This window comes from Gorilla gorilla, chromosome 10 (assembly GCF_029281585.2).
Source record: "Gorilla gorilla gorilla isolate KB3781 chromosome 10, NHGRI_mGorGor1-v2.1_pri, whole genome shotgun sequence".
Taxonomy (NCBI): domain Eukaryota; kingdom Metazoa; phylum Chordata; class Mammalia; order Primates; family Hominidae; genus Gorilla; species Gorilla gorilla.
This window is the reverse complement of record NC_073234.2, coordinates 35,405,930-35,421,531: the sequence shown is the minus strand read 5'-3', so window position 1 is coordinate 35,421,531 and position 15,602 is coordinate 35,405,930. Positions and strand designations below refer to the sequence as shown.

The 15,602-nt window shown below is 36.3% G+C and overlaps 1 long non-coding RNA gene across 1 annotated transcript in view; it reads right to left on the bottom strand.

Moving 5' to 3' along the window:
• LOC109029072 (uncharacterized) overlaps nucleotides 1–15,332 on the bottom strand; it is an 85,715-nt gene extending 70,383 nt beyond the window's left edge. Inside the window, exons 1-2 of the long non-coding RNA XR_002008071.4 lie at nucleotides 14,926–15,332; nucleotides 10,311–10,375 (exon numbers count right to left, since the gene is read on the bottom strand). This is a non-coding gene — a long non-coding RNA (uncharacterized lncRNA). The remainder of the gene's footprint in view (nucleotides 1–10,310; nucleotides 10,376–14,925) is intronic.
• Between the last annotated feature and the right edge of the window lie 270 nt (nucleotides 15,333–15,602).

Sequence of the window (15,602 nt, the reverse complement as noted above, 5' to 3'; positions counted from 1 at the left end):
AATAAAGGTGGGCAGTCTCTCTTATCTTTAGGGAGATTTACAATAGAGAAAGCAAGATATGTATACAAATAAGCAAATAACCCATATTATAGTTGATTCACTCTACCTTTTGAGATTCCAATAACATTGAATCAAATCCCCATTCAAATTGAAGAGGAAAATTAGTGAGCCTCCTCTGATGGGGTTTTTACATTGTGCCTATTTATTTCTAATTCCAGTTTTGGCCAAGTTCTCAATGTCTTGCTTCTTAATTCTTGGCACTGCTTCCTTCTGTCTACCATGTATTGACCCAAACATGGAACATGCTTTCTTTTCTCTGATCTCCCCAAATATAACTCACACAATTTGTACGTGTTGGATGTTTTCTGTGTGCGTCTCCAAATCACTCTCCACTTTATCCACTTTGTCTTGTAATCTGGGAGTCTGAAAGGTATGTTCTGCTCAATGGTCTCCTGTGCCCACTGATTTCCAGTTGGGTTTGGTGAATGGAAGATGCTGGCAAGATCAGAGTATGGGGGTAAAGAAACGTAAAGGAGTTAATTTTTTCAGCTCCCTTCTTGGTGGATTGCTGCATATTGCCTGCGTTTATCTACCTACAGCTCCTATAATATCAGGTGAATGGCCTTCCCATCTAAGAGAGAGGCTCTCTCTGGGTTCCTTCTAGTTAGTGCTTCTTTTCTATACCCCTTTGGGTCCAGGCAACTGCACTATCCCTTCTTTGTTTTCCTAAATCCTGATGATATCTCTTATGTAATCACTTTTAAAACTCTCCTTGGTTACCAAATTTGAGTGACTATCCATCCCTTGCCAGGACCTTAATTGTTAAAATGGAGAATAGAGATTTCCTAAATATTTAAGGTATAACAGTGAGGGTTACACTATAGCACACAGTGTAACTTCAATATCAGAGAGCAGTTTTTATTTAATTTCTTTAAATTTTTAAATCCACACCAACATGGCACATGTATACATACGTAACTAACATGCATGTTGTGCACATGTACCCTAAAACTTAAAGTATAATAAAAATAAATAAATAAATAAATAAAAGATTCTGAGATAGCCATCAACATGGTGAAACCCAGTCCCCATCACACACACAACACACACACACACAAAAGTTGTATATATTTATCACGTATTGCATGTTGTTTTGAAATTGTGGAATACATTGTAGAATGGCTAAATTGAGATAATTAACATATGCAATGTGTATTACCTCACATACTTGGCCTTTTTTATGGTGAGAATACTTAAAATCTACCTTTTAGCAATTCTCAAGAACACAATACATTGTTATTAGCTATAATCCATAATCCTGTTCCTAAAAGCCTTTTATTGTTTTCTCTCCTCCTTCAATTCTATCATCATCTCTTATACAGCTTGAGACATTCATTATATTGCTTAGCCCTTTTCTTGCCTATAATTTCCCTTCCTCCCCACTTTGCGTATTTTTTCTCCAACCTTTCCCACATCTTTATATATATGTTGAACTCTACCCATCTCTCGGTCTCATCTTTGACATGCTCTTAGGTCTTTCTATAATCAAAATCATTTCTTGAAATGTTTTACTAAATAAAGGCAGTTCTCGTTCTTGCCTCTAGCTCATTTACTGCTCTTCTGACTCCTAGATATTCCATGAGTATAATACAAAGATGAGAGGTTTTTCTCTACAATCACAGAGGTAGAGATTCAAAGAAATTCAAAGAAGTGGTAAAAGGAGAAGTAAGTTCATGATATGGGAAAGCATGACTCATGTGAGTAGTTCTGTTTAGCTTATTAATGATGAAAGTGGTGTTTGAAAAGACTAATTTGGCAGTAGTATGCTGGATAGATTCAGGGGAAGAAAAACTCAAGGCAGGAGACCAGCCTATTTCAACAGTTTATGCAAGAGTTGATTAAAAGTTCAACCTAGAATTGCAGTATGATAATAGAAATCAGAGCACAAATATAGAAAAAATAGGAGACTGTTAAAACAAAAGGTTAATCTTAATCTCTGTCCTAAAATGAAAAAAAAAAAAATGGGTGTTCTACAATAAGATTAAAAATAAGTTGAAGAATAACTTTTTTTTTTCAGGTTCAGAGTGGAAGTTTAACAAGTGAAAGAAAGAGAAGAGTTCTCTGCACAGAGAGGAATCCTGGAGAAATGGGCTGCAGGCCAGACGTGGTGGCTCACCCCTGTAATCCCAGCACTTTGGGAGGCTGAGGTGGGTGGATCACCTGAGGTCAGCAGTTCAAGACCAGCTTGGCCAACATGGTGAAACCCCGTCTCCACTAAAAATACAAAAATTAGCTGGGTATAATGGTACATACCTGCAATCCCAGCTACGCAGGAGGCCGAGGCAGGAGAATCACTTGAACCTGGAAGGTGGAGGTTGCAGTGAGTTGAGATGATGCCACTGTGCTCCAGCCTGGGTGACAGTGCATGACTCATCTCAAAAAATAAATAAACAAATAAATAAAAGGAAAAGAGAAAATGGGTTGCTGCTTCCGCAGTGAAGTGCAGGAGGTTTTATAGATGAGCTTGAGGAGGTGGTGTTTTACATAGGGTACAAAAGATTGGTTGGATCAGGTATGCCATTGGTATAGTGCATGAAGAAGCTGGCCACCGCACCCTAATCTTTTAAGAATAATATTTTTAAAATTATATATTGTCTTAGTCCATTTGTGCCGCCATGACAAAATACCACAGACTGGGTAATTTATACATAACAGAATCTTATTTTTCACAGTTCTGGAGGCTGGGAAGTTCAAGATCAAGGCGCCAGCATTGGTGTCTGGTGGGGGCATTCTTGCTGTGTCCTCACAAGGTAGAAAAACGGAAGGACAAACACTGTGCCCTCACATAGCAGAAGAGCAGAAGAGCAAAAACGGCCTAAGCTAGTCCCCTCCAGGTTTTTTATAAGGCACTAGTCCATTAATCACTTCCCAAAAGGCCCCACCTTTCAATAAGGATTGAGTTTCAACACTTGAATTTGGGGGACCATTCAAACCACAGCATACATATACATCTGTAAAATAACTTACGCTTGCAGCACTATATGCCTAGCAATATACTGACACATTAATACTCAGAGATTAAAGTGACTTTTGTGGTCACCTAGCTAATTGGTGATAGAACTTGAAATGAAAACCCCAGCATCTAACTCCAAAATATGTGTTCTTAACTGTTAACTTGTTTACTCCTTGTTCAGTTATTATTCCCATTCACAGAAGTAGACATTATTAACACTCCCATTCTACTGAACAGGAAAGAGAGGAATACAAAGTTCAATAACTTGGTCACAGCCCTAAAATAGAAAAGCATGAATTTGACCCAGTAAGCCAAACTTGGAGCCTGTGCATGTTATGTTAACCATGACATTATGCTGCCTCTCTGAAGACATCTTATCAATAAGGCTTAGTAATTCACTTCTTTAGATAATGAAACAAATGAGGTGTAAAATGAACCTGAGGTTTTAAAGTTAAGACAGCTAAACTGTAGTAAAAACCTAGCTTAGCTCCCTATTACCTGCTCTAACTTGAGCTAAGCTCAAGCTCCTTATTTATGAAATGGCTCAATAATCCTTTCTTCATGATATGGTATTGAGGCTTGGAGGAGAAAACATCCATAAATGGTTTAATGTGGGCCTTGTACATACTACGTAGTTGAAGACAACAATCACACCTGTTCACCTTGTATGTCCAGCATCACACCAGACTCATAGGAGATAATGTAAATTTTGCTTAATGTATGTATTAGTCAATTAAATAATTGATTGACAGACTGATTGATTAATAGAGTTCTGAATCCCCATCTGATTCCAACAACCCATCTCTCTTTTCTGGCTCATTTCTAGTCTATCATTTTAAACTTGAATCAATTTTCTGTATATCCTATATCCACTAGTAGATTTAAAAAGAGATGATGGCAATTTTAGAAAACATAAGGATAAGGCAAGTCTAATACATAAAGAATTTCATCCATTTAATCATACCATCATCCTTTTAGACTGTTCATTGCACAGAAAAATTACAGTTTCAGAAACCTCACTCTTTCTCCCTCCCAAATAAGATCTAAAATATGTTTTATTGTATCTGACTCCCTTCCTTCCTCTAAAAACCATGCTTCGGTTTTTTAATGAAAAAAAAATAGACAAAAGAAAAAGAAGAATATAATTCTGAGTTATTGAATTTCTGATTCATTTTTGTTCACTAACTTTTTTTTTTTTTTTTTTTTGAGACATGGCCTCACTCTGTTGCCCAGGCTGGAGTGCAATGGCATGATCTCAACTCACTGCAGCCTCAATCTCCCAGGCTCATGGTTCTGCCCACCTCAGGATCCCCAAGTAGCTGGAGCTACAGGCATGCACCATCGCATTTGGCTAATTTTTGCTTTTTTTTTTTTTTTTTTGCCTTTTTTTTGTAAAGACACGGTTTCGCCATGTTGCCCAGGCTGCACTAACAATTTGAACTGGGTTTTCAGTCACCAGGTAGGCCTGTAAGTAAATCTAGAGTCTTGAATATTGGTGGCATTCCAAAAAATTAGCAGAAATTGAATGAAAAATTTGTAAACTTTCCTTCAGTTGGCCAAAAAACAAAACTAAATAAAATTTATATTATAAAAAATATTTAAATAGATTATTAAATTTTATTAAAGTAAAATTTATATTATAAAAGATAATATAATAAAATTCTTTGATTTTTCAGTCTTGGGACAGTTTTCTGAAGGAGACATAAATAATGCTTTAAAAAAGAATGTACTCATGGTCATATTTTGGTAAATTTTGGTAAAATGCCTTTCCGTTTCCCACATTTTGCCCTCCTCCCCTTCACACCCCCCTCCCCACTCACAGTGGCATGTCAAGTTTTCGTGGTAGTCAGCTCAGTCAGTAAAGATAGAGACTTTATGTTTTCAAGGCATAGGTATGGCAACATCATGCTTGGAAGGAAATAAAATGTGCCTGCAACTGTGATCACACATGCCATAAAAATAATACCACCATCTGCAAATAGGAACTCACATTTGTATTAGGCTGTGACTTATTTTCTACAGAAAGAGGACTCGTTTAATCATTTTTCATGGAAAGCAAAACACTACAAAGGAAATATAAGATTTTTTTTGACATTTTACTCTTTCAATGCAGATCTTTGTTCTTTTTCAGAGAATAATATTCTCTTAGTAAGTACCTCTTTCACTGTCATGAAAAGTCTAACTTTTTAAGAGTGAGGATCTAAAATGTCTGTCTTCTAGCACAGTTTAGGAGGGACTCTTCAAAATATGCTATGCTGTAAATCGGGGAGGCTTCTGGCCCTTGTCTCAAGCTCTGTTGTATTGAACATGTTAAATAAATCAGCAAAGAAGTATTTTTAAAGATAAAAATAAAAATATTCACTCTCATAATATATCAAGTGACCTCTGAAATAAGAAATGGCATAAAAAACAGGAAAATTAAAATGTGGGATGGGTTGCAAATTCATGAAAACATGTATCTCCACTTTTCCACGTTCACTCCCTGCTACTGATGCTGCCACTCCTGTTCTTGGATGCTCAGAAGAAGCTTTCTCGTTTACGACCGCACTGATATTTCCTCTAGGGAAGGAAAACAGTCCACAAGTGGTGCAATAACCTAAAAGGGAAACATCTGTTTGGAGCATGGAGCAATTTGTTGGCCGAGTTCACAATACAAAGATTGCAGCTGAAATCCTCTATACGATTCTGCAGGTCTCACCAGATCACAAGGAAAGGAAAATTGGTCTTTATAGGAGCATCTCCTGGGACCTAACTGGATTAAAGAATAGGCTGTGTTTTTCATTTAGATAAAGTTTTTTAGATAAAGTTTTTTTAATAGTACAGAAAATTCAAGAAAAACAGCACTTAATAAAAGGATATGGCTAAAACAGTAAATTTTACGTTATGTATATTTTATCACAAAAAAGAAAGATAAAAGGAAAAAAACAAGACACATCCTACTCCTCACATTTCAGATTCTAAAACAGGTGTTAAATACCCCAAATCTGAATATTACCAAAGTAAATCTAGCTTGAAGGAGACTTTTGCTGTAAATTCGCATCCTCAACTTTTACTAAGAGGCCTTTTGTTTCTGTAGAGACTAATGTCATTTTTAAGGTTTTGGTCTTTTAAAAGGGCCATCCTCTCATCCTATCAAGCCTGTGTTCACTGAGAGGGTTTAGAACATACCCAGAGGTGTGAGGATCTAACATTAGGTGTTACATGTACATGAAATTAGCATGAAAAAAAAAGAGATAAGAATATGTTGAAAAGTTATTGGAACATAAACTAATCTAAAAATAAATACATAAATACTGTACCTCTTTTCAAAGCACCATACTGAATTTTACAAGTAGACAATAATGAAGTGGCTAGACAAATCTGGCAAATAAACTAGGTGCATTAATTACCATGAGGCTGCTGCTAACCGACAACCGTTGGGTGTCACCCACCACACATTTGAAAATAATTGCATTTAAAACTGGATATCACTGGTTATATAGTTTGGGGCTAATTTATTTATTTTCAAATTGCTTTATAAAACATAACTGATAAAAGAGAAAATAGATACATTAGGCAACATACTCACATTTGAGTCATATCTAATACTTGTATGTCAACAAATTAAATAAAATCGAAACTAATCATTGTTAATAAAAATTCCATTTGAACTTCTATAAATTTGTGGTCATATGAACCACTGTAGAATCTAACTTGATTATTCCACAATGTATATGTACTTCAAAACATCATGTTGTACATGATAAATGTATACAATTTTATCCACAATTTAAAAATAAAAAACTTTTTAAAAAATTAAGAGGATTAAAAAAATGATATATCAGGTCAAGTGCAGTGGCTCACAACTGTAATCCCAACACGTGGTGGCACCAAGTCAGGAGGACTGCTTGAGTCCAGGAGTTTGAGACCAGCCTGGGCAAGACAGTTGGACCCAGTCTCTAAAAAAGAAAAAGAAAATTAGACAGGCGTGGTGGTAGTGGTGCACACCTGTGATCCCAACTACTCAGGTGGCTGAGGCGGGAGGATCACTTGAGCCCAGGATTTCAAGGATTCAGTGACCTGTGATGATGCCACTGCGCTCCAGTCTGGGCAGAGAGCAACACCTAGTCTCTTAAAAAAAATTTTTTTTAAAGATATGTCATGCTGGCCAAGCGCAGTGGCTCACACCTGTAATCCCAGCACTTTGGGAGGCTGAGGCGGGCAGATCACCTGAGGTCAGGAGCTCAAGACCAGCCTGGCCAACATGGCAAAACCCCATTTCTACTAAAAGTACAAAAATTAGCCGGGTGTGGTGGCAGGCACCTGTAATCCCAGCTACTCAGGAGGCTGAGGCAGGAGAAGCTTGAACCAGGGCGGCCGAGGTTGCAGTGAGCCGAGATTGAGCCACTGCACTCCAGCCTGGGTGACAAAAGCAAGACTCAGAAAAACAAAACAAAAACAAAAAGGTATGTCATGCTAACTAATCAAAAATAAATAAAACGTAAGTTTAAATGAGGGGAAAAATATAATTCAAAATTATTAAAAGAGAAAAGAAAAAAATTTTATCTCTTTAACTTTAAAAAAAAATTCCAAAGAAACTACAGACAATCCTTTCACAACATGAATTTAGATGTTTTCCTCGTCATCCTCTGTTTAAAAGAAATGACGACATACATTTGACGTATGTCCCGATTCAACATAGGGCTACAGCTATCAGTGTTTTAAATAATCTATTATCGGTTAACAATAAACTGACTGGTACAACAAATCCTTACTTGTCAACAGGTATTTGTCAGGAGGCCAGACTTCTAGTTATGATGATGAGTGTTTGTGTTACACTGCTAAGTTTGCAAAGTAATTTTTCACATGCAGTATTTCATTTGAATCCCACCGCTCCCTAATAAAGTACTATCACCAGTCTCCTTTGACAGAGAAGTAAAGTGACAAAGTCATAACGTTAGTACAGAAAAGAGTTTCAAATAGAACTCTGCTGCCATAACTCCAGTTACTCAGAATCTTTCCAAAAAAAAAAGCTCAAAATACAACTTGAAATGCAGAAATAAAAACAACCACAAAGGCTTTGAGAGTTTTAATTATTTGTATCAAGTGAATATTCTAGTATTCCAGCACTTTTAAGTAATAGTTCATAGTTAATACTTTGAGACCTACGAAGAAGGCACAAGACAAAAAAGAAAGGAAGGAAGGAAGGAAGGAAGGAAGGAAGGAAGGAAGGAAGGAAGACATAAGAATCATAAAAGTATAAGGTTCTGTTGGCAAACTTTGTTCTCTCATAGGGCAACATAGGATTATCATTTATCAGTACTTTCTAGGGGGTTGTCATAACAAAGTATCACAGATTGGGTGATTGATTTAAACAACAGAAATTTTGTTCTCCTGGTTGTGGAGGCTAGAAGGTTGAGATCAAAGAGCAATGACCACCTTTTCCCTGAGTCTTCAGATCATCTTCCTTCTGTATGTGTCTGTGTCCAAATTTCCTCTTTTTATGAGGGCACCAGTCATACTGGATTAGAGCCCACCTTAATGACCTCTTTTTAACTTAATTACCTCTTTAAAGACCCTATTTCCAAATACAGTCACATTTTGTGGTACTGGGGGTTAAGATTTCAACATATGAATTTCAGGAGACACAATTTAGCTCATAATATATAACTCACAAATATTTACCACCCACTTACTATGTGCAGAGCACCATGCTGAACTCAGAGTACTAATCCCTGCCCTTGATGGAATATCCACCTATGTATGTAGATATGACACAAAACTGAAAGCTAAATAAAACTCCAAAAGTCAAATGACAACAAAATAGACTATTGCAACTTCATAATCTTTTTGGCCCACATGACAAAAGTTATATTTTATCAGTATATCCTTTTCAGTAGGGAAGTATGTACTAGATTTTAGGAAGAATACTCCTCAAATGGTTAAAATATTTATAACTTGCTGTTCTGTCAACTGCCTGAAAAATCAATTAGTATCATATATTCCATTAATTGATAATAAAGATATCACTATTATATTATCAGAAAAAAACTTTTTAAATGACTAAGAAAGTTAGTACATAAAATATACTAAAAAAGGGAACAATATGAATTTGTAAGTTTGCAACAAAGGGAAAAATGTAAATAATGTGATAGTCACCAGTGAAAGGAATAAATAGCTTTAAATACAGGGGCTAGCTTCAGCTTGTTTTTCTAGTTCTTTAAAAATATATGTATAGTTTCAGCCAGGCGCGGTGGCTCGTGCCCGTTATCCCAGCACTTTGGGAGGCCGAGATGGGCAGATCACGAGGTCAGGAGATCGAGATCATCCTGGCTAACACGGTGAAACCCTGTCTCTACTAAAAATACAAAAAATTGGCTGGGCGTGGTGGCGGGCACCTGTAGTCCCAGCTACTTGGGAGGCTGAGGCAGGAGAACGGCATGAACCCGGGAGATGGAGCTTGCAGTGAGCTGAGGTCGCGCCACTGCACTCCAGCCTGGGTGACAGAGCAAGACTCCGACTCAAAAAATATTCTCCTTTCTATTTTTTGTACTTGAGGTTTTTGTTGAACCCAAACCAAAACATTTGAAAATATTTTGAAATATGTGAAAAGTATAATACACATCTGGATTTGCCCAACCCTAGTAAGGATACAGGAAGCATTATTTTTATTTAACATTTATATGATAGCTGCAATGTGTCTCAATCCTCAGGTATTTTTTACAATAGCCCTATGGTGCAGGTTATAATTATTATTTTCATTTTGGGCAAGAAATTTACCAGTACTTGCACAGTGGGCTTCAAGTAGAGGTTTTTATAGGTCTGTGTTCTTTAGAGGTTTTTGTTGGTAGGAACATTGGACCAGTAGACACAAACCTAGCTCCAAGTCTTGGCTTTACTTCTTATTGACAATTACATTGTATATCTTCTTGGTAGATTTTATCATTTTGCAGTTTCTCCCTTTCCTTACTAATATATTTTGATTTAAACACAATTTTGCCAGGTATTACTATTACTATACCAGCTTTCTTTGGTAACTATTTGCCCAATGTATCTGTGGTAGGCAGAACAATGACTTCCTAAAGATGTCCACATTCTAATCCCCAGGACTTGTGAATATGTTATAGTATATGGCAAAGGGAAATTAAGGTAGCAGATGGAATCAAGATTTCTCCTTAAAATAGGGAGATTATTCTGGGTATGTATTCACAAGGACGCTCAAAAGTAGAAGAGAGAGGTAGAAGAACAGAGTCAGAGAAACAGATGTAATGACAGAAGTAAGTTCAGGGTTATGTGATATGATAAGGACTTAACTCACGTTGCTGTCTTTGATGATGGAGAAGGGACATCACAAGCCAAGGAATGTGGGGGGCCCTTTAGAAGCTGGAAAAAGTGAGGATGAAGAATGTTATGAGATATATATTAGTTATCTTTGCTGCTGTAACAAATTACCACCAATTTAGTGGTTTAAACAAAACAAATTTAATATTCTCCTTTCCTACAGCAACTTGATTTGCCTATTAACCTTAGAGTCACTGTCTTACATGCCATAAACATTTATACTCATCTTCTTTCCTTAACAAGTTTCTGGAAATGTTATGTTTAATGACATATATTCAAATTAAAAATATTATTATCTTGCCAATTATCTAGCAAGATAAACAGTAAAAAATAAGTAAACATATTCTTTAAAATTTTAGCAATGTCATACAATACTCAAGTTAGAAGTGACTATATGAATTTTCTATATAATTCCCTCGTTACGAGTGTGTGTGTACACGTTTTTAGTTTTATTCTAAATCCTGGTTATACCTGGCATCATGCTGGCATTTTTGGCTGTAGTCAAACACAGATCAGTGTCTTTGGAAACAGGTTAACAATTTTTTTTTAATTTGAAATGGTAGCTCAGAATGCATTATCCTCTAAGACCCATTGTGGACTATGGACTATCTGTTTTTGTTTGTTTGTTTGTTTGTTTTTGAGATGGAGTCTCGCTCTGTTGTCCAGACTGGAGTGCAGCAGAGCGATCTTGGCTCACTGCAACCTTTGCCTCCTGGGTTCAAGCAATTCTCCTTCCTCAGCCTCCTGAGTAGCTGGGATTACAGGCACCCACTACCACGTCCGGCTAATTTTTGTATTTTTAGTAGAGACGGGGCTTCGCCATGTTGGCCAAGCTGGTCTTGAACTCCTGACCTCAAGTGATCTACCTGCCTCAGCCTCCCAAAGTGCTGGGATTACAGGAGTGAGCCACCGTGCCCATCCCCAGTGTGGACTATTTCTCTCCACTTATCTAACTTTACATTGGTCATATAAGTAACTCAGGTAACGTGCAATGATGGTAATAAAACATCTTTTATTTGAGATGCATTGCATAACTCATGCCTCCTATTATAAACAGACGTCATCTAAAGAACAATTACTCCTTCTGATGTTTATTTACAATCCTCACCCTTCACATGACAAAATGGTGGTTAACATTAATTAGTTTATTTAGCCATAAATTTTTTTCAACTTTGGGTAACACCATCACAATGAAAGAATGACATTACATAAAAGGGCAAAAAAAAAAGAAAAAGAAGCATGACCTGTTCAACTACTTTTATTGGGTTTGAGTTGATACATTATCAAAGAAGACTGTCATTGGTTTTATGATACCTGTTAATTTTTAACCAGCAAAATAAATTTATTTTCACTCTTCGTCTTGACTTTGTGCTTGATTACTTGCTTGCTTTCTCTCTTTTTTCCTTTCCTTATATCTCTTTCATTTTTTCTCTTTTTAAAAATCAGAGTATATTCTCTTCCTCTTATCAATACCCCCAACTTTTAACATCTAAATCTTTAATTATTGTAATTTGATATATTCTCTACCCCTAGTGATTATCAGGAGGAATATACCTCTGTAGTATTCAAATATACTTGTAGAGCTAGAAAAACTGAAATAAAATTGACCTCTTAATATATCTAGTAGCAAATTACAATCAGCATTCTATATTTATGAAGAGCAAAAGGATTGCTCAACTGTAGGGTGAGGTCAACTATAGGGGGGCTTTATGGTGATGGTGGGTCAGAACAGTACTCTTGGAGAACCAGAAGCAGAGATCAAGAATAACCTTAATTACCAACCTACTCAATAACCTTGAACAAATCAACAATTTATCTTTTTTCTTTCTCCTTGACAATTATTTCTTCTGCCTGTTGGCTTGGACTGACCTAATGCAATGCCCCAATAATTTACCTCCACTAATTGAAACTTTATATGGTATGAATTTATGCTTAACTTTATACTCTATACAATGTTTGATTATACAAATCACAGTTTTGAACAAGACTGCATAAATATAGGGTTTTGATTAAACTACTTAAATAGACAAATTGTGATCAAGTACTTTAAGAAGCATTGTTTGCCTATAAATATGATTCTTACTATGGTTGATCATTTCTTGGTCTTTACTGAAGGTCTGTCAGGACTTCTAGTTATTAGGGGCCCTGTTATAGGAATGTGAATTATTCTGTATTTGGAAGATATAATATTGCCTTTTGTTAAAATTCCTCTATAATTTCAATATTTTACCCCAACATAGTTAAGTTAGTAATAGTTTGCAATGTGAATTAACAAGGTAGGGATACTGAAATATTTTTAGGGAACCCAATGATGTTATGTGATCACGGCTATAAAGCATTAATTTTGGTTTATAAAACTGAGTTACATTCTCGTTGTTTTCATGAAGAACACAAAATCCCTCTCCACTTAATTGTTCCATGCTTGTTTCTGTCTTCAACATTTTCTTGTGTTATAACGTTGTTAAATCAGTTATTTTTTACCTCCTCAAACTATTTTATAAATTTATTCATCTTTCAATAGCCTTTGTAATGGAAAAATTTCACTTTTTCCCCAAATTTCCTTAGGTTCTCTCTCTTTTCATGAAAGCAAAGAAACCCAAAGTATTAAAATATAATTTACAAAATTTGATTGGTGTCCTGAAAGTCCCATTAAAAATAATATGCCATTACCATGAGGCTTACTAGAAAGGAATTGGCAAACAATCTCAACACAATGAGGCTGTTTTGTGGAAATAAAGGCACAGCATATTGTAACCCAAACCACAAGAAAAGACTAGTTGACTATTTCAGTTGGATAACCCAAGTCCTTCTTCCTGCCTCAGTAAGTCTGGGGGCATATGTCAAACAGCTGCTCTCTTTTATCCAGAATTAGCTGCATTTAGTGGTAGGTTAAATGACCGCCACATGCACAATTCGTATTTCGTTTTACAGGGGACAAATGAGTATCCTCAGACACAGGATAATCAAATGATCACCCAGTATATGGCCTTTATAGTGTATGGTTTTGATCAGAGATCGTACACAATGAAATCACCATCTTACACTATTTATCATGGCAGTCAGTGTTTTTCTCTACGAATTCCAAGAAGTGCCAAGATCTATTTTATTTGTAGGATTCAGCCTTCTAGAACCATTGTCTACAATTTTGTTATTAGAAGTTTTCCTAACTTTATTATTCCCATAATCAAATTTTTAACCTTAAGAAATTTCCCACAAGGATAGCAAGGTAGGTTCCATAGGGTGCTGGAATGTTTACCGTTATACTGCTAGATTTGACCATTTGCCTCATTAATTAATAAAGGAAAAAACATAATGAATCCCACAAAATATAATATAATCCAGAAGATAATTATCAGTTCTAAATTTTCAATTGTTATAGATGTAAAAGACATTCTTCATACTAATTTTTCTACCCAGCAAAATTATGAAGCTTTATCATGTCCCTTATAAAGACTGCCACACAAGACCTATTCTTGGTACCTCTGGGAAAATGGCACCATCTTCCTATTTTCTAGTTCCTTATCCAGCGGAAATCACACGCATCTAAAATGGCTAGAAATTATTCCTAATGGTCTTCCAAACTGCATGTTGGGAAGAACCAGAAGCCACTAGAAAGATATTCACTGAGCGTTCATTTCCTAAATGATGCAATCAGTTTCATTCATATTCCCATGCAAGAAAGAGGAAAGAAAGTGGTACCTGCCGGGGCCGGGTGCGGTGGCTCAGGCCTGTAAATCCCAGCACTTTGGGAGGTCGAGGCGGGCGGATCACGAGGTCAGGAAATCGAGACCATCCTGAATAACACACCCCGTCTCTACTAAAAATACAAAAAATTAGCCAGGCATGGTGGCGGGCGCCTGTAGTCCCGGCTACTCAGGAGGCTGAGGCAGGAGAATGGTGTGAACACGGGAGGCGGAGCTTGCAGTGAGCCGAGATTGTGCCACTGCACTCCAGCCTGGGCGACAGGGCGAGACTCCGTCTCAAAAACAAAAAAAAAAAAGAGGAAAAGAAAGTGGTACCTGCCTCCATGATCCTCTTCAACTGATCTGTAAAGATTGTGTGTGTGTGTGTGTGTGTGTGTGTCTCACTGGAAGGACAGTGGCTCAACAAAGGGCTTTTGTTGTTGTTCGGGAAATAACTGTATTAAATCTTCCTTGAAACAAGACAAATATCTTAAGTATTTTTCATTTGAAAGTAATAGAAATCCACCATTCAAGTTCAAGTGGAAGGGGGAATTTAGAGGAGAATACAAGGTTATCTTAGAGTTACCAAATACAGAAAGTATATTTAGGCCCTAACAACAAAATGAAATACTTTTAAAGCTGATTTGTCCCTCTCTCAGACAACTTCTCTACTTTTCCAGGCTATCTTCTACAAAGCAGTTTTTTTCGTTTCTCCATAATAGCAGCTTTCAAGTGAGTTGAGCTTCCTGTCTCCAACTCTCTCTAACTTATAGGTAGAATATCCATTATTGTCTAATTCAGTCACTGGGGCTGTGAATTTAAATTATCAAGAGACTGAGTCTGATTGTCTCAGCCTGGGTCACATTCCATCTTGGACCAATCAAATGTGGCCAGGGATTGGGGGTTTACCTGATATGCAATGTCACCAGGGCTGACTGTGGCTGGAAGGTCTGAAGAAACTGTTTCCTCTTCTGCCAAGCAAGTCATCTTTTATAGACAGTGAGTGCTGGTCATAAAACTTGTTGCATTTAGAGAAAATTAATTTCTACAGATTTTATAAATGCCCTGCATACTGAAGATGTTAAATAAATGGTAATCATGATAATACTGATTTGAAGGCATTCTTTCTAATAAGGCGAACATGACATTTAACTACTACTACGTTATAAATATTTTTAATTAGCTGGATATAGAAAAACATTTGAAACTCAGGCATATATTTAATAATTACATTTTGAAATTTAATTTCTCACAATGGAAACAAAAAGTTCATATTGAAAAAATCTTTTATAAACTACTATTAGTGTTTTTCATCAGATTTCTATCAGTAGTTATATACAAATGATAAACTCAAGTGTATGTTTAAAACTCATTGTAAAGTCAGCATAAAGAAAAACTATCAGCTTAAAATAAAACATCAGAATGTTTTAAAAATATTTATAATATCTTCCACTTACAGCTGCTGTGACGGCCACATCCATGTACTCACATATATATGCTACAACAATTCTTATATTCAGATATATTTTAAACATTTTACAAACAAGGAATCTAAGATTCAGGAATATTATATTTTGCCCAAATTA